We start from the raw sequence: 24,647 nt of genomic DNA, 5'->3' as shown, positions 1-24,647 counted from the left end.
TCTGTGAGCTCACGGACAATAGTAAGCAAGATCTTTACTTATGCTGCCGCTCACAGGTCAGTCGTTCTGTTTGATCAGTTCTGGACATTAAAGGGCTGAAGCAGATGGGACGTAAGCTAGCTTGTGTGATATCGCTCTGCACATGCCCAGAAAGTGGGTGCACTATGTAGACTTGCGCAATTCTCGCACTTACCTTACACCCATCTCCATCTGTGTCTGGAGAGGTAGGATGGGAGAAGGAAGGGGTGATCTAATGGACAGCAGGGCTGGACTGGTCATCTGGCACTTCTGGCACCGATGGCTGCATGGGCCGATCCGGCTCCCAGCGCTCCCAGGATCTGGTGGCTGGTTAAAGTTTTGCGCAGCCGCGCGGTGGAATATCATGATGTGTAACGTTATGTTGCCTGTGTAGGCCGGCCCGGCTCCCGGGAGGCCACGCGTAGGATTCCCAAAGCGCGGTTTAGCTGTAGAGGGTGCACAGTGGATTCCAGGAGGCTGTGGAGGTAAGTGTACTGGTGTATCAACTTTTTCTTTTCACTACTTTAGGGAAAATGGTGCTGGGGGGGCATTGACAGTTACTGCAGGGGTGGGGCGAGGAACAGAATCTGTTTGCATGGGGGTGAGAGGAATGGAAACTTTGCAGGGGGGAACTGAAACTTTGCAGGGGGGGAGAATGACTGAAACTGCAGGGGGGGGGACTGAAGCTTTGCATGGGGGGGGGAGTGACTGAAACTGTTTGCAGGGGGAGATTGAAACTGTTTGTAGGGGGGGAGAGAGGGACTGAAACTGTTTGCTGGGGGGGAGGGACTGAAAATGTTTGCTGGGGGGAGGGACTGAAAATGTTTGCAGGGGGGTAGAGAGGGATTGAAAATGTTTGGGAGTAAGTAAAAATGTCTGCAGGGGGGCAATGGCTGTAGAAGGGGGAAATTTTATCTAAACATATATTTTTATAGATATATATATTTTATCAATTACAAACATATTTACACACTTCACTCCCTACAGCGCTGTTCCCTTATTTTTGTATATATATATATATATATGTGTGTGTGTGTGTGTGTGCATATATATATATATATATATATATATATATAGATTTATTTTAAAACATTATGGTTTTGTGCATTTTCACGGTGCTCCAGGTGATTTGCACAACAAGGGAATTGATCAGAGTGGGCAGAAGACAATGTGTGATACACAAATTTGTGCTGATGCTTCATGTTGGACTGAACCAGCAACGCCACTTCAGCGTGCAACAATATCGTGCATGGAGCCCACAGCAGGTGGGCCTGTGTGTATTAAATGCCAGGGCTGATTTTTAGTCCCAGTCCGGCCCTGATGGACAGTTACCGTAAAGGAGTGTTTGCGTAAATGCAGCTCATGCAGACTGGCAGAAACGCATATAGGCCTGTTATATATATTATATGTAACAATGTCTGCTATGCAGATACATCAACCACTATGTCTAATACATGCTACATGAAGGGTACTTCATGTACTGCAAAATGTGTCTACCTGCATTGCCTATTTATGTGCCCCAGTTCCGCACATCCCCCTTCTTCTCCCACCTTACCTCTCCCCTGTCTGCTTTCTTCCACATCCCATCTGCCCATTATCCCCCATCCCTCCATCACCCCTTCTCACCACCCTCCTACAACTTGGAATGTTTAGCCTCCTCCTCCTCTGCTACCCACCTGGACCACTAACCCCAATGTCACATCTGCCCCAATTGTCTTTATCCCTTCCATCTAGACTGTAAGCTCTCGTGTATGGGCCCTTTTACCCTATGTCTTATAGCTGTCCACACTCCATCTTCCTGTTATAAACCCCACAATCAGCACCTAATAAGCTCTATACAGAACCTATGGTGCCGGATGTTTTTCACCATTAGCAGCCACCTTTCCCAAAACCACAATGTTCACTGATACCCGGATGCTCCCTGGACTTGATCCCAGTAGTGTATTGTTGTTATTGGTTGTGAGTGAGGTAGAGTCAGGGAGAATCGCAACTATGGAGCAACATGCAGACAAAACAAGACAAAAAGGACACAAAAGAGAGAGGTCAATTGGCAAGCCGGGTCAGAGGACAGGAGAGGTACATAAAGTCAATAAACAGTCCAGGAGTTCAAAGTGGCGCTATACAAATAAATGTTGATGATAATAATGTTATGTGGGGACTGAGTTGTAAAGATAATTTCAAACGATCAAATTCCATTAACATTTTCCATACCACCACAGCTGTTAAACATAAAGAAACCACATACCTTTAAATATAAATGTGATTACTTGTAAACGCTAGCATTAACAATTTAGCTGATGCTTTTTTTGAATTAAGCAAAAATACTCCCATAAATGCGTATTGTGCAGAGGGAGGTGGGCATATATTGTGAAGAATGAAGGGGGCATGTATTGTGCTGAGGGAGGGGGGCATGTATTGTGAAGAGGGAAGGGGGCATGTATTGTGCTGAGGGAGGGGGGCATGTATTGTGCAGAGGGAGGGGGGCATGTATTGTGCTGAGGGAGGGGGGCATGTATTGTGAAGAGGGAAGGGGGCATGTATTGTGCTGAGGGAGGGGGGCATGTATTGTGAAGAGGGAAGGGGGCATGTATTGTGCTGAGGGAGGGGGGCATGTATTGTGCAGAGGGAGGGGGGCATGTATTGTGAAGAATGAAGGGGGCATGTATTGTGCAGAGGGAGGGGGGCATGTATTGTGAAGAATGAAGGGGGCATGTATTGTGCTGAGGGAGGGGAGCATGTATTGTGAAGAATGAAGGGGGCATGTATTGTGCTGAGGGAGGGGAGCATGTATTGTGAAGAGGGAAGGGGGCATGTATTGTGCTGAGGGAGGGGGGCATGTATTGTGCAGAGGGAGGGGGGCATGTATTGTGAAGAATGAAGGGGGCATGTATTGTGCTGAGGGAGGGGAGCATGTATTGTGAAGAATGAAGGGGGCATGTATTGTGCTGAGGGAGGGGGGCATGTATTGTGAAGAGGGAAGGGGGCATGTATTGTGCTGAGGGAGGGGGGCATGTATTGTGCAGAGGGAGGGGGGCATGTATTGTGAAGAATGAAGGGGGCATGTATTGTGCAGAGGGAGGGGGGCATGTATTGTGAAGAATGAAGGGGGCATGTATTGTGCAGAGGGAGGGGGGCATGTATTGTGAAGAATGAAGGGGGCATGTATTGTGCTGAGGGAGGGGAGCATGTATTGTGAAGAGGGAAGGGGGCATATAGCAGCCTATCTCTTTTTATTGTATATGTAGTCATTCACCAGTACCTGCCGCATTGGAACTTACAATCTAAATTCCCTACCACACCCACACAGGGGGTCAGGAGCCAAGTAACCTATCATCAAGTTTTGGTCTGTGGGAGGAAACTGGAGCACCCGGAGGAAACCAACACAATCACGGAGAGCATACAAACAGCACACAGATAGGGCCCTGGTCAGAATCAACCTCATGACCCAGTGCTGTGAGGCAGCAATGCTAACCACTATTTACTGTACTGCCCCGGTTCCTCATTGTCATAGTAGTTGCAAGTTGAGCCCTAAAAGTTATAGGAGGAGAAGGAGGAGGGTGTTTTTTTTGATGGGTCCCTTTTTCAGATAGTAAAAGGTTGATTGCCAAATGGGCTCAGAGAATAGTGATCTCCGCAGCGCAATCTGTCCCGCTTGCTTTGGTTAATACACACTTCTGTGTGATTGTGGTTGTTATACAATAGACCACGATAGTGCAGCAGCGGAGACCGGTATTATCCCTTTTCTGTATATCTATTTCAATATACAATATCTATATACTAACATTTTAGACTTTTATCTTGTGCTATTCCTCCGCCTACATAGTGTGCGCCATTAACCCCTTGTGGGATCACCTCAGTCTTTTCCAAGGGGCTCAGAGACCATATTCTCTGGCCATTGCTGATAATGACATTTGATACTTTTTAATAAGGTGCTCTCTTACGTCTATGGTAATTCATTTACCATGGTACTTTTTGGTCAGGGAAATACATAATAACTGATTATATGATACAACTTTGTGTTTGGTGAGACTGATAATTTCCTCTTAGCGGTTGCTTTGATACTTACAGAAAGAAAAAACACAAACTGACACTTTATACATTTGAATTTGACAACTAAATAATATTGCCTGTATTACATCCAGTTCATTTTCTACCACCAGGTGCTGCTATTTTCAACAAGAATGTGATACTGAAAGGTTCATTTGCAAAACTGCAGTCAAACGATATATTTTGATGTCTTGCCCATATTTCTGCAACTGCAGGAATGCAGAACTTTGTTCCTGCTGCTTGGAAAAGCCAGGTGTATTCTGATGTCCCTTGTTGAATGTGGACTAACTACAGCAGTGTTTCCCAAACCAAGTCCTCAGGGACCCCTAACAGTGCAGGTTTTCCAGGTCACAATTAAAATAATTATACCACCTGTGGATCATTGAAAATGTGTCAGTCGGTAATGAATACACCTGTGGTCCAGCAAAGAGATATGGAAAACCTGCACTGTTAGGGGTCCCTGAGGACTGGGCTTGAGAAACACTGAACGACAGTAATGCGTCTCATATTGCATCCAATGCAAATATAAGGTTTTGTGTTGTGGGACAAGGTAGTTCATTGAACTGGAAGTGGTAGAGATTGCGTATTTCTGGTGGCAATCTAGGCTTATTGGGTAGTTGCAGAGCCTTTATTTACCTTTTCGTGCAGCTTATTTTTTCACATGTTCTAAGAAGAATTTCTTCATATCTTCTGTGGATGTCTTCTCATAAGGCACTAACCAGCGTCAGTGTTGTTGTCAGCGTGTGCTGTTTCATTGAATATACTTGTGTTAAACTTGAAAATGTCATTGATGTTGTACTTTTCCACATTGTTGTGCTTTCACTTATGTTAAAGAAAAATATAGTTGAATGAAGTTAATCAAGTATACATTGAATAGTAGATTGTAAAATTAATTTAATTATCTTCTTTTTTATAAAGTTTATTGTATGTGTTGTATTAAGAGGACGCTAGAGGGCAGTAGATGTACATGCACATGTATATAATGCTACAGATAGAAAACCTGTCGTAATATGTGTTATATACGCATGCTTTTATTTTAGTAAATCCTTTCATATCTTTTTAATTTTCTTGGTTCTTTTGGAAAGAACTTTCAATTAATATTTAAGTATGGAAAGTTCATTTGTGGTCATTTCTGTTTGTCTCCAGTTGTTTCACTGTCTTGAGCAGCATTGGGGATCATACTCGTCTCTCTGTGGTTTAAATGAAACTATTTACCAGTTGTGCTACTGATTTCCTTTCTACTGGTAGCAATTTTTTCCAATCTGTTCTGCATCTTATCTATTGTCCAGGTTCAAGTCCTGGCAATCGCCTGGCAGTTTTATTGAATTGCTTTCTTTGGCTTTTTTTTTTTTATTATTATTATTATTATTATTATTATCATTTTTATAGTGCCACTAATTCCGCAGCGCTGTACAGAGAACTCACTTTGGGGTATATTTACTAAACTGTGGGTTTGAAAAAGTGGAGATGTTGCCTATAGCAACCAATCAAATTCTAGCTATCATCTATTTCTTGCATTCTACCAAATGATAGCTAGAATCTGATTGGTTGCTATAGGCAACATCTCCACTTTTTCAAACCCGCAGTTTAGTAAATATACTCCTTGGTGTCTTTATTAATCTTTTATATATTGCAAAGGAACTTCTATGGAAGTAACTTCTCTGGTATCAATAGGAGCACAGATTGTAACCTGAACATTAGCAATTAAGCATGTGAAAACATCCAATCAATTGGGGTGTTCCTGTAGTCCTGTAGTCTAGAAATTCTATCTCTGCATTTTGTCCCATTTCTTTGCACTTTGGGAGAATAGTTTGGACAATGCTAACATATTTGGTTGCTGGAAGTAGGAACTGGAGGTTATGGTTTTGATTCCCCATTTTATTGTGACTTCATGGAACTCTTGTTATTCATATTGAGTGCCATTTTGTTAGGATATTGGAACTGCCTCATTAACTCTTGTCAGCATGAGTCACTGACTGTATTTTGACATTACCTCTTTAGCTGTTGTGAGCTGAATGAATCATTGCACACCTGTCTCATTAAATTAGGCTGTGATTCTCTCCTGACCTTATTGGACCTTTGGAGTTTAAAACCCCTTCCCTTTCTATGCTACTTTGTCAGTGATAGAGTTTACCCTGGACTATTGCACAGTCTACGATCTTCAGTTTACTGGTTTCTACTTCATCTCTGGCTCTATTATCTTGGCAAACAGCATACAGAGACATCTGACTCCACAACCTTGGCAAACAGTATACAAAGACTTCACACTCTTCAACCTTGACAAACAGCATTCAAAGACTTCAGACTCTGTACCTTAGCAAAACAGCATTTCTGCTCTATCTCAGCATTCAGGCATCCAGCTTAATTTGAATTCTCTTTGTGAGTACTGCAGCTTGAACATAGACCTGCATGTATCGAAGTATTGTCTGCTTACTAGGAAGGATATCTTTTTATATCACTCTGCCTGCTAATACCGCACTCAGGGGTTCTGGGCTCGTCTCAGTTGCACTTGGTGTTTCGCTGTCTTCAGGTGTTCAGAAATATTGGATACACTCTATCAACAAGATTGCATTGTGTGGGTACTGTGTTAGATTCTACTTTCTGAACTTTTATTATTCTGTGTGTGACATATTACAGACTGCCAGTGTCTCTGGAGAGCCTTAATTCATTACAGCTGTCAGAAACTGCCATTACTTGAGACTGTTTTTTTGCTTTTTAATCAGTAGCAAACTGTGTTCTCTATATATATGATTATTAGTTACTCGGAATGTTTTCAACATATTCAAATAAATTTACATTTGTTTGGACTCCTCTACAGCCTCTATCTTGCATTGAATTATCTAACACATTTTCTGTAATCTCATCACACCATGTCTACCCAGTACGGCTGTAATAATAACTTGTAATTGTCTGAGAATAATATAGACCATTGGATTCCAATAGCAGAAGTAAATATAAAAAGTCTTAAACAAACCTTGAATCATCAGTCACAGTAACTGTATAGCGAGGACTGATGGGCTGTACTGTCAGACTGAGGAATAAGCCAGTACATTTTATAGAGGCCTTGTTGCTTCCTGCGAGAAAATTCAGTGGAAACATTGCTCCAGCATAGAAGTATGAATTACTTTGCTCTAGAAAACATCGCCCATGCGCAGGTGTTTGATTTGCTGTGAGCGGAAATGTCGCATAGCAATCACACCTTGGAGAATCACTGGGAGAACTTGGCCCAAGTGTGCTTACCGATAAGCCAATAACACATATTATAATACTGGAGAAGAAGTTACAGCAGGTAAGTCCTTTGGGCAAGTACTAGTCAGAAATTGTGTCACCGATGATCCTGAGATGTGATATTACTGTGTGTGCTGTAAGTTTTTCTGCCTGGCAATTTCAAAATATCTGCTTTAATAATCCACTACAGTTAAGAAAGTCTCTTCATTTCATGTGAACATGTCTGATCCTAATACATGTCCTACTTGTTCTGGGATTTTTTGAGGCATAAATGGTACGTTGATGTTTCTCTTTTTATTTACTTGACATGTTTCACAATTTGCTATCAACTTCTCAATGTCCTTATTTTTATGCTGCCAGAACATTGCATCTTGGACAACACTATTCTTTATCACATCATCCTCAGTTGGGTATTTTGAAGTATGTATTACATATAGTGTACACTTATATACTTATGTTAGCAGTATGTATTACGTATAGTGTACATTGATACACTTCATCATCATCATCACCATTTATTTATATAGCGCCACTGATTTCGCAGCGCTGTACAGAGAACTCATTCACATCAGTCCCTGCCCCATTGGAGCTTACAGTCTAAATTCCCTAACATACACACAGACAGACAGACAGACAGAGACTAGGGTCAATTTTGATAGCAGCCAATTAACCTACTAGTATGTTTTTGGAGTGTGGGAGGAAACCGGAGCACCAGGAGGAAACCCACGCAAACACGGGGAGAACATACAAACTCCTCACAGATATGTTAAAGTATGTATTACATATACACTATTACATTTATATTTGAAGTATGTATTACATATACACTGTTACATTTATGTTTGAAGTATATATTACAGTGGTTTGTGTCCATAAATGTAATGGTAGAAATTCTCACATCTTACTACTATAGCCAACCACCTATTTTTTATATCTGAGAAACGTAATGTTGTTTTGCTTGATTATAAGTTATGTAACAGTCACAAAAGCTTCTTGAATCTTATGATCCCATACCCATTTTATGTCCATTTGGAGTAGGGTTTCGAAAGGGGCAGTGAATTGTGTTAAAACCTTAGAAAACCTAGCCAATTGCTTGAACGTGCTGAACACAGTCACATTTGAGGATCAGGCCTCACCCATTCCTTAAGGAGTGCTTTCTAATATGACCCATAAGCAGTTTGTGAACTCCATTGCTGTTATTACACTTGAACCTAAAAGGAGATTCAAACTCTAACTAGCATCGGTAAATATATTGGGGCTGATCAGGGGTGCCAAGACAGGGGAGAAGCAGGTACAAAGTACTGAGGGCCCGGCCTGCCTATGTAGTGGGGGGAGCCAGCAACCTGGAATGGTCACTCCCGTTGAGCATCTATGGAAAGGGCCCCATGAAATTGCTGTACTGGGGCCCTAGGCATCACACATAGCTCCAAGGTTCAGAGCTCTGGCCTCCTTCATCGGGGGAGGATGGTGCTATCTGTGGCCGGGGGAACATGCATTTGCAGTAGAAAGCACTGAGAAGTGCTTCTGCAAGGTGTTACGAGCCGCGGCGGCTCAGGCACCGCCGTGACTCGCTCTGGCCCCACAGACGCGTCCCGGCCGTAGCCATGACGGCCGGGGCATCACTTCTGGTCGGAACGCTACTCTCATCACCGCCGCGACCCAGACACCTGGAATCCTTCTGACCTCGGCCTGCTTTTGGACTTCGCTGCTGCTGCAACCACCTGGCCCTCGCCTGCGCTACGGTAATATTATAAACTTGTACTACTCTGAGTTTAAGTCCTGGGGGCATCCGAATACCTGTGAGCACGCTCAGCTCTACCAGGCCCACAGAGACATGGGGGCCTGCTGAGCGGGGAACTAGCGAACTGTGGGCCCCGGTTCCCTTCTCCTTGCATCAGGGGCCCACAGCTCACTAGTTCTGACACTGTACCCAACAATTTGTCATTTATTTTGATCAGTATAAACTTCACAATTTCCAGATGAGTGGACCGTTCTTTAATAATACTTTCTTCTGTTTTTTGTATGTAAACTCTCCTGATAATAATCTACGCTGAATAAACTTATTGGTTTAGGATTGGAGCAGATCTGGTATAACTCTTATAAAAAATCAACTGAATCAATCTGGTTTTTGTCCCTGTCAAGATGTTTTAATAAATGTAAGAAGTATGTGATACTATAAAAGCACATTTGCTTCATCTTTAGAGCTTTTTTTAATACATTTGTATTGTAGGAAATATTTGAGTCAGTGCTGCTTTTTTTTTTATGTTTTCTTGTATTTAGTAGTAAGTGCAGCAGAATCCTTGTGACAAGTAGCTCACACCTATGTGCCCCTTAAAACAATTCGAGTATTTACATATATAATATTTATTACTTATTATTTATTATTTTCATTTATTTGCGCCATAGGCATATTTGTTTGTTCAGTCGCACAAGATGAACTAATAATTGGATTCTAAGTAGAGATGAGCGGGCTCGGATTCCGCTAATTCGAGCCCACCCGAACAGTGCGGATCCGAACGGAAACCGTGCACTGTTCGGATATTTCTGGCAGGCAAAAAAATGAAAACGAGGCTCTGTCGTCCAAGTCTCGCGTCGAATCTCGCGAGGGGTGGGAGGGAGGGCCCAGAACAATTCCATCATACCTCTTTTTTTTGGCATTATGTGCTCAAGCTACCTCGGTGCAACCTTTTGGCAACAGGGGGCACATAAGACATGAGACAAGGAGGACAGACACCAGGGGGCACATGGGACAAGGAGGACAGACAACAGGGGGCACATGGGACAAGGAGGACAGACAACAGGGGGCACATAAGACATGAGACAAGGAGGACAGACAACAGGGGGCACATCAGACAAGGAGGACAGACAACAGGGGGCACATAAGACATGAGACAAGGAGTACAGACAACAGGGGGCACATGAGACAAGAAGGACAGACAACAGGGGGTACATGGGACAAGGAGGACAGAACACAGGGGGCACATAAGACATGAGACAAGAAGGACAGACAACAGGGGGCACATGGGACAAGGAGGACAGAACACAGGGGGCACATAAGACATGAGACAAGGAGGACAGACAACAGGGGGCATATAAGACATGAGACAAGGAGGACAGAAAACAGGGGGCACATAAGACATGAGACAAGGAGGACAGACAACAGGGGGCACATGGGACAAGGAGGACAGACAACAGGGGGCACATAAGACATGAGACAAGGAGGACAGACAACGGGGGCATATAAGACATGAGACAAGGAGGACAGACAACAGGGGGCACATCAGACAAGGAGGACAGACAACAGGGGGCACATAAGACATGAGACAAGGAGGACAGACAACGGGGGCATATGAGACAAGGAGGACAGACAACAGGGGGCACATAAGACATCAGACAAGAAGGACAGACAACAAGGGGCACATAAGACATGAGACAAGGAGGACAGACAACAGGGGGCACATGAGACATGAGACAAGGAGGACAGACAACAGGGGGCACATAAGACATGAGACAAGGAGGACAGACAACAGGGGGCACATAAGACATGAGACAAGGAGGACAGACAACAAGGGGCACATAAGACATGAGACAAGGAGGACAGACAACAGGGGGCACATAAGACATGAGACAAGGAGGACAGACAACAGGGGGCACATAAGACATCAGACAAGAAGGACAGACAACAAGGGGGCACATGGGACAAGGAGGACAGACAACAGGGGGCACATAAGACATGAGACAAGGAGGACAGACAACGGGGGCATATAAGACATGAGACAAGGAGGACAGAAAACAGGGGGCACATAAGACATGAGACAAGGAGGACAGACAACAGGGGGTACATGGGACAAGGAGGACAGAACACAGGGGGCACATAAGACATGAGACAAGAAGGACAGATAACAGGGGGCACATGGGACAAGGAGGACAGAACACAGGGGGCACATAAGACATGAGACAAGGAGGACAGACAACAGGGGGCATATAAGACATGAGACAAGGAGGACAGAAAACAGGGGGCACATAAGACATGAGACAAGGAGGACAGACAACAGGGGGCACATGGGACAAGGAGGACAGACAACAGGGGGCACATAAGACATGAGACAAGGAGGACAGACAACGGGGGCATATAAGACATGAGACAAGGAGGACAGACAACAGGGGGCACATCAGACAAGGAGGACAGACAACAGGGGGCACATAAGACATGAGACAAGGAGGACAGACAACGGGGGCATATGAGACAAGGAGGACAGACAACAGGGGGCACATAAGACATCAGACAAGAAGGACAGACAACAAGGGGCACATAAGACATGAGACAAGGAGGACAGACAACAGGGGGCACATGAGACATGAGACAAGGAGGACAGACAACAGGGGGCACATAAGACATGAGACAAGGAGGACAGACAACAGGGGGCACATAAGACATGAGACAAGGAGGACAGACAACAAGGGGCACATAAGACATGAGACAAGGAGGACAGACAACAGGGGGCACATAAGACATGAGACAAGGAGGACAGACAACAGGGGGCACATAAGACATCAGACAAGAAGGACAGACAACAAGGGGCACATAAGACATGAGACAAGGAGGACAGACAACAGGGGGCACATGAGACATGAGACAAGGAGGACAGACAACAGGGGGCACATAAGACATGAGACAAGGAGGACAGACAACAGGGGGCACATAAGACATGAGACAAGGAGGACAGACAACAAGGGGCACATAAGACATGAGACAAGGAGGACAGACAACAGGGGGCACATAAGACATGAGACAAGGAGGACAGACAACAAGGGGCACATAAGACATGAGACAAGGAGGACAGACAACAGGGGGCACATAAGACATCAGACAAGGAGGACAGACAACAGGGGGCACATAAGACATGAGACAAGGAGGACAGACAACAGGGGGCACATAAGACATGAGACAAGGAGGACAGACAACAGGGGGCACATAAGACATGAGACAAGAAGGACAGACAACAGGGGGCACATAAGACATGAGACAAGGAGGACAGACGACAGGGGGCACATAAGACATGAGACAAGGAGGACAGACGACAGGGGGCACATAAGACATGAGACAAGGAGGACAGACAACAGGGGGCACATAAGACATGAGACAAGAAGGACAGACAACAGGGGGCACATAAGACATGAGACAAGGAGGACAGACAACAGGGGGCACATGAGACAAGGAGGACAGACAACAGGGGGCACATAAGACATGAGACAAGGAGGACAGACAACAGGGGGCACATGAGACAAGGAGGACAGACAACAGGGGGCACATAAGACATGAGACAAGGAGGACAGACAACAGGGGGACATAAGACATGGGACAAGGAGGACAGACAACAGGGGGCACATAAGACATGGGACAAGGAGGACAGACAACAGGGGGCACATAAGACATGAGACAAGGAGGACAGACAACAGGGGGCACATAAGACATGGGACAAGGAGGACAGACAACAGGGGGCACATAAGACATAGGACAAGGAGGACAGACAACAGGGGGCACATAAGACATGAGACAAGGAGGACAGACAACAGGGGGCACATAAGACATGAGACAAGGAGGACAGACAACAGGGGGACATAAGACATGAGACAAGGAGGACAGACAACAGGGGGCACATAAGACATGAGACAAGGAGGACGGACAACACGGGGCACATAAGACATGAGACAAGGAGGACAGACAACAGGGGGCACATAAGAGTGGACAGGCAGCTGACGACAGATGAATCAATGGTGGTAAGAAAAACGCATAAGCAGTAATGGGAAGATGCAAACAAGATTGTGAGGCTGACAAGAAACAAGTAGGGCAATCAACAAGGGAGGGAGGGTAGACAAGGTGGCAGGGCCCCAGAAAAGCTAGGCAGCTTGAAGAAACATCCATGAGCAGGTGTAATGATGGGATGGTGTTTGTGTTCTGGTAGTGCATAATACTACCGGTGATTGGCCATAAGAGGCTCCAGTTGAGATTCTGCACCAGGGCCCAGGGACCTTTAGCTATACCACTGTTTGGGCATGATGCAGTTGGCTTGCGTATACAAATGAGAGAGGGCAAACAGATTTAGCAGGAACAAACATGACACTTTACACTGAGCGTTAGGGAGAGAGCAGAATATTGATATTCAACATTTTTCCTTTATTTGTTTTACAAATATCTAGATAATTCCTTTTTTGCGGTTTTAAACACACCCATGCCGTTTTGTGGGGAGATAACGTGTTCACTTTAATAGAAGAAAGACTTTGAAAGAATGCTGAATTAATATATTGTGACAAGGACAAATTAACATACAGCTCTATGTTTTAACACATCACAGATTACTAGCAGTGCACTGCTTTACATTTTGTTGGAAGGGTGAAAATGAAAGAGGAGTAGACTTACAACAGTACAAGGTTCCAATAAAAAGCTGTGATAGGACAGACAGGTGGTGAGGACTTTGAGTGAAGTGGGGTTAGGCGAGGACAGAAGATAAATGAAAGTGGAGTTGGATGTGTGACTTTGTAGACAAATACATTATTAAAGAGAAAATTAGCTTCACTGAACCGTAACTTGTCTGTAATTTGTCTGATAAAGTGACAGTATCTTTATTGTTACAAAAAATAGTCTAAGGAGATGGATTCATTTTAACAGAGTACAGCAGCAAATTCAAGTGGGAGTCAGAGTACAAAGTGATATGTTCCCCCCACAATATCATGGTGTTATAGCAAAAGTAATGACATACTATACCTCTACAATTTGTAAATTGCCTAAGAAAGGGGGACATTTACTAAAGTGTGTTTTGTAGAAGCCGCAGATTTTTGGGAATTTTTTTGGAAAGAAAAAACCCGTCCCTTTCTGTAACATGGTTCTCGGCATCAGTTTGTTTGTGGCCCAATGCTAAGTAGCATTCACTGGAAGTTGTGAAATTGCCTGAAAACCAGTGAAATGATTGTGATTTCCCTATCACTTCAATTGACAATGCATTTCAATGGGCACATGAAGCCCATAGAAATGCTTTGCTGATTGCAATGAATGGTAATCCAATATATATATATTTTAGAAACTAAACATTTTTTTTTTTTTCATTGTGGAACTATATACCGTGTTGACAGCTGCTTGCTGGGACTTGTGGAACTAAAAGCTGTCAGACAGGGCACATTGGGACAGTTCCACAGTAGTCTTTCATTTACTTTGCTGCTAATGCCTTTATTTTTAATAGGGCTGGAGGCCAGTACCTTCTCAGCCAATCACAAATGGCCGGCATGTAAACATTGCTTTTGATTGTCTGAGCTTTTCCCATTCATCTATATGGGCAATGCATTTCAGTGGGCTTTCTTCACCTATTGACAGTGGATTGCCTATTCATATGATTGGGGAAAGCAGCATTTTTGCACAGCATAGTAAAATCACCTAAAATCAAGTATATTTTTAATAGATTAGAGAGCTTGGGTAATTATTGATTTAGTTATGGCAATGCGGGGCATTTATGTCCATTGATAGAACCCCCCTGAAAAGTCCAGTGGCTAGCTTGGGGGTGGGTGGGGTTCCCAGTTCCCAGAATACCCCTTAGAGCAAAAGCTGAGATTTAGCTGAGTGACATTTAAAGCAGGAGCTTATAATTTAGCCACCCTGTGGTTGGGCTCATGTGACTCTGTGGTACTAGTTGACATGTTTTACGTTCCGTGCAGTGATCCACTATTCCTAGAAACTACTCAGAGACCATAGATCAACAATCAAATGAGCCATTGCTTTCATTATGCCAAATTTAAGAAATACCTGCATGCAGAATATATCTATTTTAATTTTCTTCAATTCTCAACTGATAAAAGATGCATTGGTACTAAAATCACAGCTCAAACCCTGCAGTAACTATTATTTCAAGCTGTACACATTAATTCCCGACACTGCTTCACTGAGAAAAGTAAGAAAATGAGGTGCATCAATCATGGTTAGGTAGTCTGTAGATCTCCAGCTGTATTGGAACTACAAATATCAGCGTGCCCTGACAGCCGACAGAATGCTGGGACTTGTATTTGCAGTTCTTGAAAGGCTTTCTACGTCTGCCATAGTGGGCTGATCTTCCCGCTTGGAATGAGCACCAGGCAATAAAACCAAATATCCAGTATGGCCACAGTTATTGGTCACATTGGATGAAATTTGGCCATTGGAGCAGCTGGATAACTAGGGACTGGTTAATAACCAGGCACACTTTCAAATAGTGGTGATCTGCAGTAATCTTCCAACCACATTTACCAACATACCCGGTAAAGATCCAATTGATTTTGAAATATTGCAATATGGGTGGTCGCTATTACACTCCAAACTAGAACCAGCGCACCTATTACTACACAACGGCAACACAAAGTCTTGAGCTAAAGTAGAAGCCGGGGGCGGAGGGTTAAATGTAGGGAGTGCAGGCAGGTGGATTTGTGTATTGATAAAGTAATTCTACACAGGAAAACTTTTACATGCAATTATTGACTTGAAACTACTTATTTTCCTGTTCTCATAGACTGACAAACCTTTATATTTTTATTCATAGTTGCAGTGCATTTATTCATAACTGATATTGTCTGTTATGAGTCACTGAATGATTTCCATATAATTAGTAGACTGTTGAAATTCTGTATTTTTGCTTGTGGGATTTTTACCGTGAATGAATATTCTAACAATAGTTCCATGGGAGACGGTTCAATACTTTGTTGTACAGATTGATTTTATTATTATGTTACCTTGCAGAGGTCTATTCTATTGAGCTGCTTTTTATTTTAATTAACATTAATTTGTGCAGCAAGTAATACTGTTTCCTTGGAGCTCTCGGAAGTCATTTATCAATGAGGGGAGAGTGACGCATTCATGTTCTGTGTTGCCATTATTTTTAGTGCAGATGGAGTGTAAGAAGCAATAGAGTGGCGTGACAAATTATCACGAGTTTCTTATTATCATTTATTTATATAGTGCCAACATATTCTGTAGCACTGTACAAACACTGACCTTTATCCAGACACATTAGTTTTTTTTCCCAGGGGAGCTTGCAATACAATTCCACTGCTACAGACAAACACACACACACTTTACAGGTTAAATTTATCAAGCTGCGGGTTTAACAAAGTGGAGATGTTGCCTATAGCAACCAATCAGATTCTAGGGCCTGATTCATTAAGGATCTTAAATGAAGAGGTATCTTATTTAAGTCTCCTGGACAAAACCATGTTACAATGCAAGGGGTGCAAACTAGTTTTCTGTTTTGCACATAAGTTAAATACTGACTGTTTTTTCATGTAGCACACAAATATCAACTTTAAATTTCAGTGTACAAATAAGCTATCAAGTATTTGTGTACTACATGAAAAAACAGACAGTATTTAACTTATGTGCAAAACAGAAAACTAGTTTGCACCCCTTGCATTGTAACATGGTTTTGTCCAGGAGACTTAAATAAGATACCTCTTCATTTAAGATCCTTAATCAATCAGGCCCCTAGTTATCATTTATTTAGTACATTCTACAAAAATGACAGAATCTGATAGGCAACATCTAAACTTTTTCAAACCCGCACCTTAGTAATTATACTCCTATCACCTAGAAGCCAATTAACCTACATGTATGAGTATGTCTTTTCTTTGGACCATGGAAGGAAACTCATGTGCTTTGTCATAGGGTATCCATCCCATTTAAACTATTTTTCAAGAGGGATATTAAAGGGCTTATTACTTTATAGCCATCATTTTCACAATTTCTGCCAATTGTATTTAACAGATAGGATACATGGTATTAGTGATTATACACATGCACCCGGCTTACGACAAGTCATTGTTATTAGCGCGGATTTGCATCTATACCCCCCCCCCCCCAACAGGCTTATATGTGTGTTTCTGCACAATTCTGCATGAGCCGCATTTGTGTGAACATGCCTTTAGTGTACTCGGCCTGTGTTTCATGCCACTTCGCTCCCCCATCCTGCCACTACCAGGCACAGGTGGGCAATACAGCAAGAAACACGCACGTCTGCATAGTAGTTGATACGTCCGTTGTATAGTATGAAATAAAAGATTTTCTGATCGTTGTGGTTTCAAAGCACAAGCGTTTTATTCGCAATATAGATTACAGGACATAGTATCACATGCACACACCTGCGCTGTCTGTACTGACAACAAGTTTCTATAAGAACGCTCTGGTTTCCAAAGTCAGAGGTGGACATTTTATACACTTTACAGTAATTAAAAGCAGTGACATCACACAGATACAGTATTAAGGTCCACATCCATAGGCCGATGGGGCATGACCTCCCAGGAACTTGACGCTCTATTGGCTGATTCCTCTGGCTATTGTTCCTTGAGGTGGGGGTTATCTTTCCACGTGTGTCCAGGTGTCCTTCCTCAGGCTTCCGCTCCTGGACCTGTATAGACCGGTTTCTTTATGGCATGTGTGGAATTGCAATTTGGTGTATGAAATCTAATGCTAGTTATGCCTTGCGTTCACAATGTGCGAATACTTCGTAAATACTAACATTCTTATGCAATTGTGAGACCAAACTTAATGTGATTAACATGTTGGAAACATTAAATACCCGCTTTACCACATTATATTTTTATGAAAGAAATAGATTAATCTTATTTTCATGTTGTTATTTGCTAAGATAATTATTCAATTGTGTATTAGTCGCATCGCAAACGATATTAGTGTACAGAAATTGCTGATTATCACCTTCATCCAGTTATTAAGCTTCAACATAGTATATGTGTTCCGCCCACTTTCTGGGCATGCGCAGATTGATTTCACTCAAGATATGTGTTTACTGGGGTACGCCCCACTCCGATCAGCCGCTCTAACACAGAGATGTTTGCTGTGTTAAGGCCACAAACAAACAGCACCTGGTCCTAGTATTTAGGGTTCCATGTATTTCACTCCATACCTGAAGCAGTGAGCACAATAAAACTTAAAAAGAGTTAATGAAAGTGAGTGCATGGCAACAGTACAAGTAAACACAAAACCTCACATTTACATTACTTACAGATTATACTATCACCACCCAAAATATAAAGCCGAGACTGGAGTTCACCATGTTAATATAAATACTCTCTGACTTCATTCTCTCAATCTGCCTTGTCCCTAAAGCTTCCAAAGGTCCCTTGCTGGTCTCCTATATACTAAAGTTTTTTTGCTTGATTCAAAAAACAGTTAGTAGTGTTGTCAATACCCTCCCTTATTGTCAGTGTCATATTTTATGTGAGTGAATTCTCTGTACAGCGCTGCGGAATTAGTGGTGCTATATAAATAGCTGATGATGATGATGATTTTCATGTACTAGTTAGTCCATCAATAAAACCATTGCCTGGTTGATTCTGGGGAGCATATCTATTATACAGGAGACCAACATTGAACAGTTGGAGATTACAGATAACTTGTGGATCAGGGGACCTCTGATGAATTCTATCCCTCATTTCCATCACAAACAAAAATGCTCACCCACAAGTAAAATAAATGACTAGGCAATTACATGCACGTGTACAGAGTGAATCATGCTGCATTATTTCTCTACAATCTTTGACATATCTGGTTACGCACCCCCCTGTGAATCCACCATACTATAGAAATAAGGACATAATTAGAAATGTCTGACAATTTTGCTTTTGGGGCCCTCTATGTACCATCATTTGGTCATACGCACCTATGTCTGCTCCATCCCCAGTCAGTATCCAATATGGCAAATTGCAGTTCATCTGGTACATTAGCCTGAATTATGTATACAGTCAATTTATTTTTGTTATTTTCCAAATTATATAACTACCTGTATAACTTTGTTTAGAGGCCATATTAAGCATGTACACATTTATACCTGTGGGACAGGGCCCCCTATCAGGGGCAAACGCAGGATTTGCAAAGGGGGGTTTCCACACCACGCCACCAGTGGGCGTAACCAGCATGCATGGGGGCGTGGCTATAATTTTAGAGAGTGCTTGGCTGCTCTCCAACTCTCCCCATCCCCATAACATACATGGGCAATGCTGCGTGCACTACTGTTAGGAAACCCCCCCCTCGGTTTGCCTATGCCTATGCAGCCGGGCCCTATAGCATTGACATGGACTGATATAATTATAGTTATGTCCTTTTGTAGAAATGCCTGGTATGCTTGGAGATTATTTAATAACATGATACTATGAATTATGATGTCATGTATCCATAGCAATCAGACATCTGATTGGTTACCGCACATGTATTCTTTTTGCACTATTTCATTATATAAACCCATTTAAGCGAACCAGTGCAATCTATGAAACTTTGGGTGTCTGTGCACTGTCCTTCCGTCTTTTCCTGTGTAAGACATAAATGTGTAAGCTGTGGACCTTTAGACAAGTACTATGACATACTAGTGCTCAGCAAGGGAATCAGGAGATACATAACTGAATGAGTAAAAAAACAATAACTTACCTTACATTTTTATAATAACCTTGATCTGCCATTATGAGCTCAGTCAAAGAGAGTCGTAATGTGGTATATTGTTAACAAAGAAAGACACCTACACTATGTGTAAATGTCTGAGGCTACTATAACATCTTGGATCTATGTCACATTTTTATGTGTGTATTTGGTGTTCCATCTGCTACGCTCATCATAACGTAAACATGAAATTCAGAGGAAGAACAGATATGATTATAAATATAATAAATGAAAACCATAGGGCCACTTACACATGGATGTTTAAAAACAACAATGGTTGAAGCATAATTAATTTGACTTTTCTTCAACAGATCTTTGAAATATGTTATTGTACAAAATCTGCGCTGCATGATGTGGGTTTTATTTATTATTGGTGGGCTTCATTCTGTAGTGGTGAGCATTGGGCCTGAGTCATTAAGGGACGTATATCTCCGTACGTATATCGTACGCTATTCCCTCCTGCGCATGCCCAGAACGAGGACACTTGGCCATCAACTAAAGCAACTCCGCTGCATATGCCGATGCAAATGAGAGTTACGACGTTCTACCATTTCAGGGAGTGAACGGGGCGGGCAAGGGGCGTGTGCCCGTACTCGATGCACAATGTGGGCGCGCCAAACTGAAGCGAATGCAGTCGTAATGAATCTCTGCATGTGTGAAAGTTTGTGGCTTTTCTGCTGTATCTCTTGCACCAGTTAAGGGTCTAGTCTAAGTCCTGGGTCAGTATCGTATGCATAATATAACATGTGTCTGCAATCAGGAGAAACTGTAAAAATGTATTTTATTTACACAGGGGCAACGCAGGATATGCAGAGGGGGTTTTCCACACCACGCTGCCAGTGGGCGTGACCAGCATGCATGGGGGCGTGGCTATAATTTTAGAGAGTGCTTGGCTGCTCTCCAACTCTCCCTATCCCCATAATATACATGGGCAATGCTGCGTGCACTATTGTTAGGTGCATGCAGCTCTCTCTTTTTGTGCAGAGCCATGTGAAGCGGGGGCAGGGTCCAGCCACCTCAATTATACAGTGCCCCAGGCTTGGAGGGGGGTTTCCAGGCACTAGGTTTGCCTATGGTACAGTAGACATTAAGGACATGCAGTGTCTGGTCTAGTACAGCAGATAGTCAACACAACAGGTATCTTGAGATCCACTCCTTGCTGTCTCTGGGAGTATGCAGAGCCGATTTTACGTGCCGTTGAGAACAACAGCTCAATCCGCTCAGTACGCCATGCGCTCAGTATGCGTGCTTTAATGACTCAGGCCCATTGTGTATTGCCTCATAAACCTGCTATACATCATATTGTACTGCTGGTATTTATCAAATCCTACCTGCCCTCCAGTGCCAAAATTACTATATATATATATATATATATATATATATATATATATATTTATTTATTTTTCTGTATCTAGGGGCGCCGGTGAACTGCTTTGCCCAGGGGCCCATAATGTTGTTAAGATTGCCCTGGAGTGCAGTTCACGAAATGAAATCAAACACCTGCTTGCTTGCTATGAGTAAAAGCATCTTTTTCTCATGCACCAGTTTTCATAACGGACTTCACTATATTTTCAATGAGATACACACTAAGTAATCAGATACAAGTAAGAATACGCATTTCTGATGACTATAAACTAGGTGAGCAGATAACCGGCTGCCGGCATCACTGTTTGTTCTCCTGCGTTCTTGTCCAAGGTGCTGAAACCTCAAGTGTCAGTTGTACCCGGTTCCCAGCGGCCACACACTATTACTGATATAAGTGTATACTACTAGACAGATACAGTAGGACTACAGTTGTAGATGTATATTGTATTACCCCTAAGTCAAACAGTAAAAGCGATTCCTTGACCTGTGACGTGATCACTATGTCTGCGTACGGTGTAAGACTCTTCACAGTCTCACCACAAGAGGGAGCCACTGGGTTTTAAAACCAAAATCCGCGTTAGTCCAGGAGCCATATGTTAGAAGTAGCTGGGAGAAGTCAAAGTATTTGGAATATCTGCTGTGTTGTTAGAACAGCTGCCCTGTGCTCGGTGCCGCAGGGCTGCTCTGGTATTGACCATTTAACCCATAGTCAGTGAGTCAGTGGCACATAGCACCGGGGTCACATGCATAGACTGAGTTCCTTTCTTGCACTGACCTTTAAAAAGAAACGTTTAGGCTGCCGATATAATCAGGTGCTCTTCTAACCTATTCTTAAATAAATAACCTGGTAATTACAAATGGAATGTAAAAAAAAAAAAAGAATGTCCACATGAAAGGCAATAATATAATGGGCAATCTATTTTATTTCATCTCCCACCTCGCAAAGCACATCTGGGGGTAAATGTATCAAGCTGAGAGTTTTCCGGCCGGCTTGAAAAACCAATCAGATTCTAGCTATCATTTATTTAGTACATTCTACAAAATGATAGCTAAAATCTGATTGGTTGCTATAGGCAAGATCTCCACTTTTCAAACCCGCTGTAAAACTCTCAGCTTGATACATTTACCCCCTGATCTCTTCTCCTTCCAAAGTCCCCCAAAAAGCAGCAGAGTATAGGAGTGGAAACAAACTGGACATACGTGTTTTTAGAAAGGACAACCACTGGTCACCATTTCCAGAAGCAACTGATTTCTAAAAACAATCAGCATTAGGTTTAGAATACTAATAGAATAAGACAATATATTTAATACATTGCTAAATTTGGAGAACAGGTTTTCTTGCAAGTAAATATATATGTTATTCTGGAATCAGTTTATTATTTCACTGTGTGAAATTGACAGAATAACCAGGAAGACCAGATATAGCGAGTTATGTTTACATGGTGTTATTAAAAAATACTAATTTACTAATTGTATGTAAATAGCAATTAACCCTGCATTCAACCCTCTCGATCTTTCAATGAATTACACAGCAGAATCTCACAGTATCTTCATTGTATCTACTGTTCCAAAGTAAAATTTTACATGAAGCCAATACGTTCTCTTATGACATATTACATTGTTGCATTTTCTTTTACTCAGCCCGTAGGATTAGATATTGTGTTTTGGTGGAAATGATCGGTTGTGTGTTGTAGCTAAGGAAACACAACTTGCCCACAAGACTGGAGATATGTTGTTTTATGTGAGAGATTTAAAATAAAGTTATAAAATGATTAGTGACTGTAACGTATCTCCAAATCACCACTAGGTGGCGACAACACTCCAATGTTGAAATGAGTTCTCAGTTTTAGTGGGAGGTTCAGGGATGGGAATGACTAGCTGGGCGAATCTTGTCCTTTCAAGTGACGAGCTCCCTGTTGTCTCTATTATAATGATTACATGTTAAGGCTCACACCTGCACTGGGTATTTACAGTCAGGTGGAGAAGCGCATTTGATTTCTGGATGGCAATTACAGTAATGCCCATTTAGACAAAGAGAAGACAGCAGCAGAAGGAGAGTTTGCAGGACTCGTGGCTCATGTTCTCTTTTAAAGTTTCTAATTGTGGGATGTTTAATGTGGATCTTCTGTCATTTTTTTTTCTATGGACTGAATATTTGATCAAAGAAGAGGACGAGTCAAGAGGCTGCCAGAGGGCTTGGATGTGATTGCATTGGGTTGTAGAATATTTCTTTGAACTTCATCTATTTCTATAAAACAAATGTCGATGTACCGTATGCACATCGCTAGCCTTCAATGTAATATGACACAATAAATCGTGTGCAGAAGGTAAAGAAAGTAAAAGAAGTACACTGTGATCGTGGAGATGATACTTATGGCTTCCTGGCTTAGATGAGGTATATGAGAGTAATTAGTGTCCTACTGGAAACTAAAAGGGCTGGGCTTCGAGGGCTTGTACAGTCATGACTACCAGAGTATATGGTTCTTCATCTATCATCACAATTATACCCTGACAATCACAGGACTCCCAAGGCTTGGAGGGGAACATGGAATTCCATCAAAAACTTGGATGCCCATTTGTTGTAGCCTGAAGAGATAGAGGAAGAGACCTCCCAGCCCTGTAAGTGTTGAAGGCAGCTGCTGTCTGGCTCATTCTCAGGGAGTGGTTACCTTGAGACCAGTCCCTGAGCTGCTGATCAGAGATCACACATCCTAAAACCTCCGAGGGGTTCCAGACACACACAGACCTCAGCAGGTAATTTAAAGCTGTTCTCTAAACTCCATCATCCCCCTCTGAACCAGTTTAGTCTCCCTCTTGCCATTCTCATCCTTATAGATCAGCTTGGCACAGACCAGCAGCTGGAGGCGGACTCCCCCCACCCACCCCCAATTTGTGCCTCCCACAAAAGCAACATGAGCTGGGTTTTTAATTGGACTAACCATCAGGGGTAGAGAGCAGAACAGTTTGTGGACTTAACCCGAGAATTTCTATACAGATCTAGGCAGCATACGAACTATATAGATCAACGGGACAAGCTGTACTTCAATGTAAGTATCTGATACTCTATATGTATATATGTGTAATACATTACAGCTTTGACTTGTCGCATCCAATGCATCTAGTCAGTAGCACAAAAGACCCTCACTTCATAAGTGAATAAATTATTTTAATTCTAATCGATCTTGACCTGTAACCAGTATAAAAGTTAACTGGGAATTCACCTGCAGCTGTGTCAGTTATGGTTGAATAGTTTGATATTGATAATAAAACAGACCTTTCTCTTCACCTGTCACTCTCTCTGCTTAAATTATATTTTTTATGTGGTCAGGTGGTAAATGAAGGGATGTATTTCTATAAACTGATAGCTTAGTTGTCAAAGTCTTTAATCCACTGGACTTGCGGTAAGACCTAGCATTTAGAAAATAAAAAGATTTATACCATGTATTTGGAATACATCCCAGACTTTTTGACAGCGTAAAATATGGAGCAGAGAAACCTCTTCTGAACGTCAGTATCTTTTTCACAAGTC

General features: G+C 42.5%; 1 protein-coding gene across 1 annotated transcript in view; it reads left to right on the top strand.

The window, feature by feature from the left end:
* The first annotated feature begins 23,893 nt into the window (after nt 1-23,893).
* The window catches only part of LOC142158305 (sodium channel protein type 5 subunit alpha-like), a 289,400-nt gene continuing 288,646 nt past the window's right edge, over nt 23,894-24,647 (top strand). Inside the window, exon 1 of the mRNA XM_075212169.1 lies at nt 23,894-24,165. The gene's annotated coding sequence lies outside the window, so the exon portion shown is untranslated. The remainder of the gene's footprint in view (nt 24,166-24,647) is intronic.

The sequence above is a fragment of the Mixophyes fleayi genome, chromosome 5, assembly GCF_038048845.1.
Source record: "Mixophyes fleayi isolate aMixFle1 chromosome 5, aMixFle1.hap1, whole genome shotgun sequence".
In the NCBI taxonomy this organism is placed as follows: domain Eukaryota; kingdom Metazoa; phylum Chordata; class Amphibia; order Anura; family Limnodynastidae; genus Mixophyes; species Mixophyes fleayi.
Note: the sequence above shows the minus strand (reverse complement) of the source record. Positions and strands in the feature narration are given on the sequence as shown.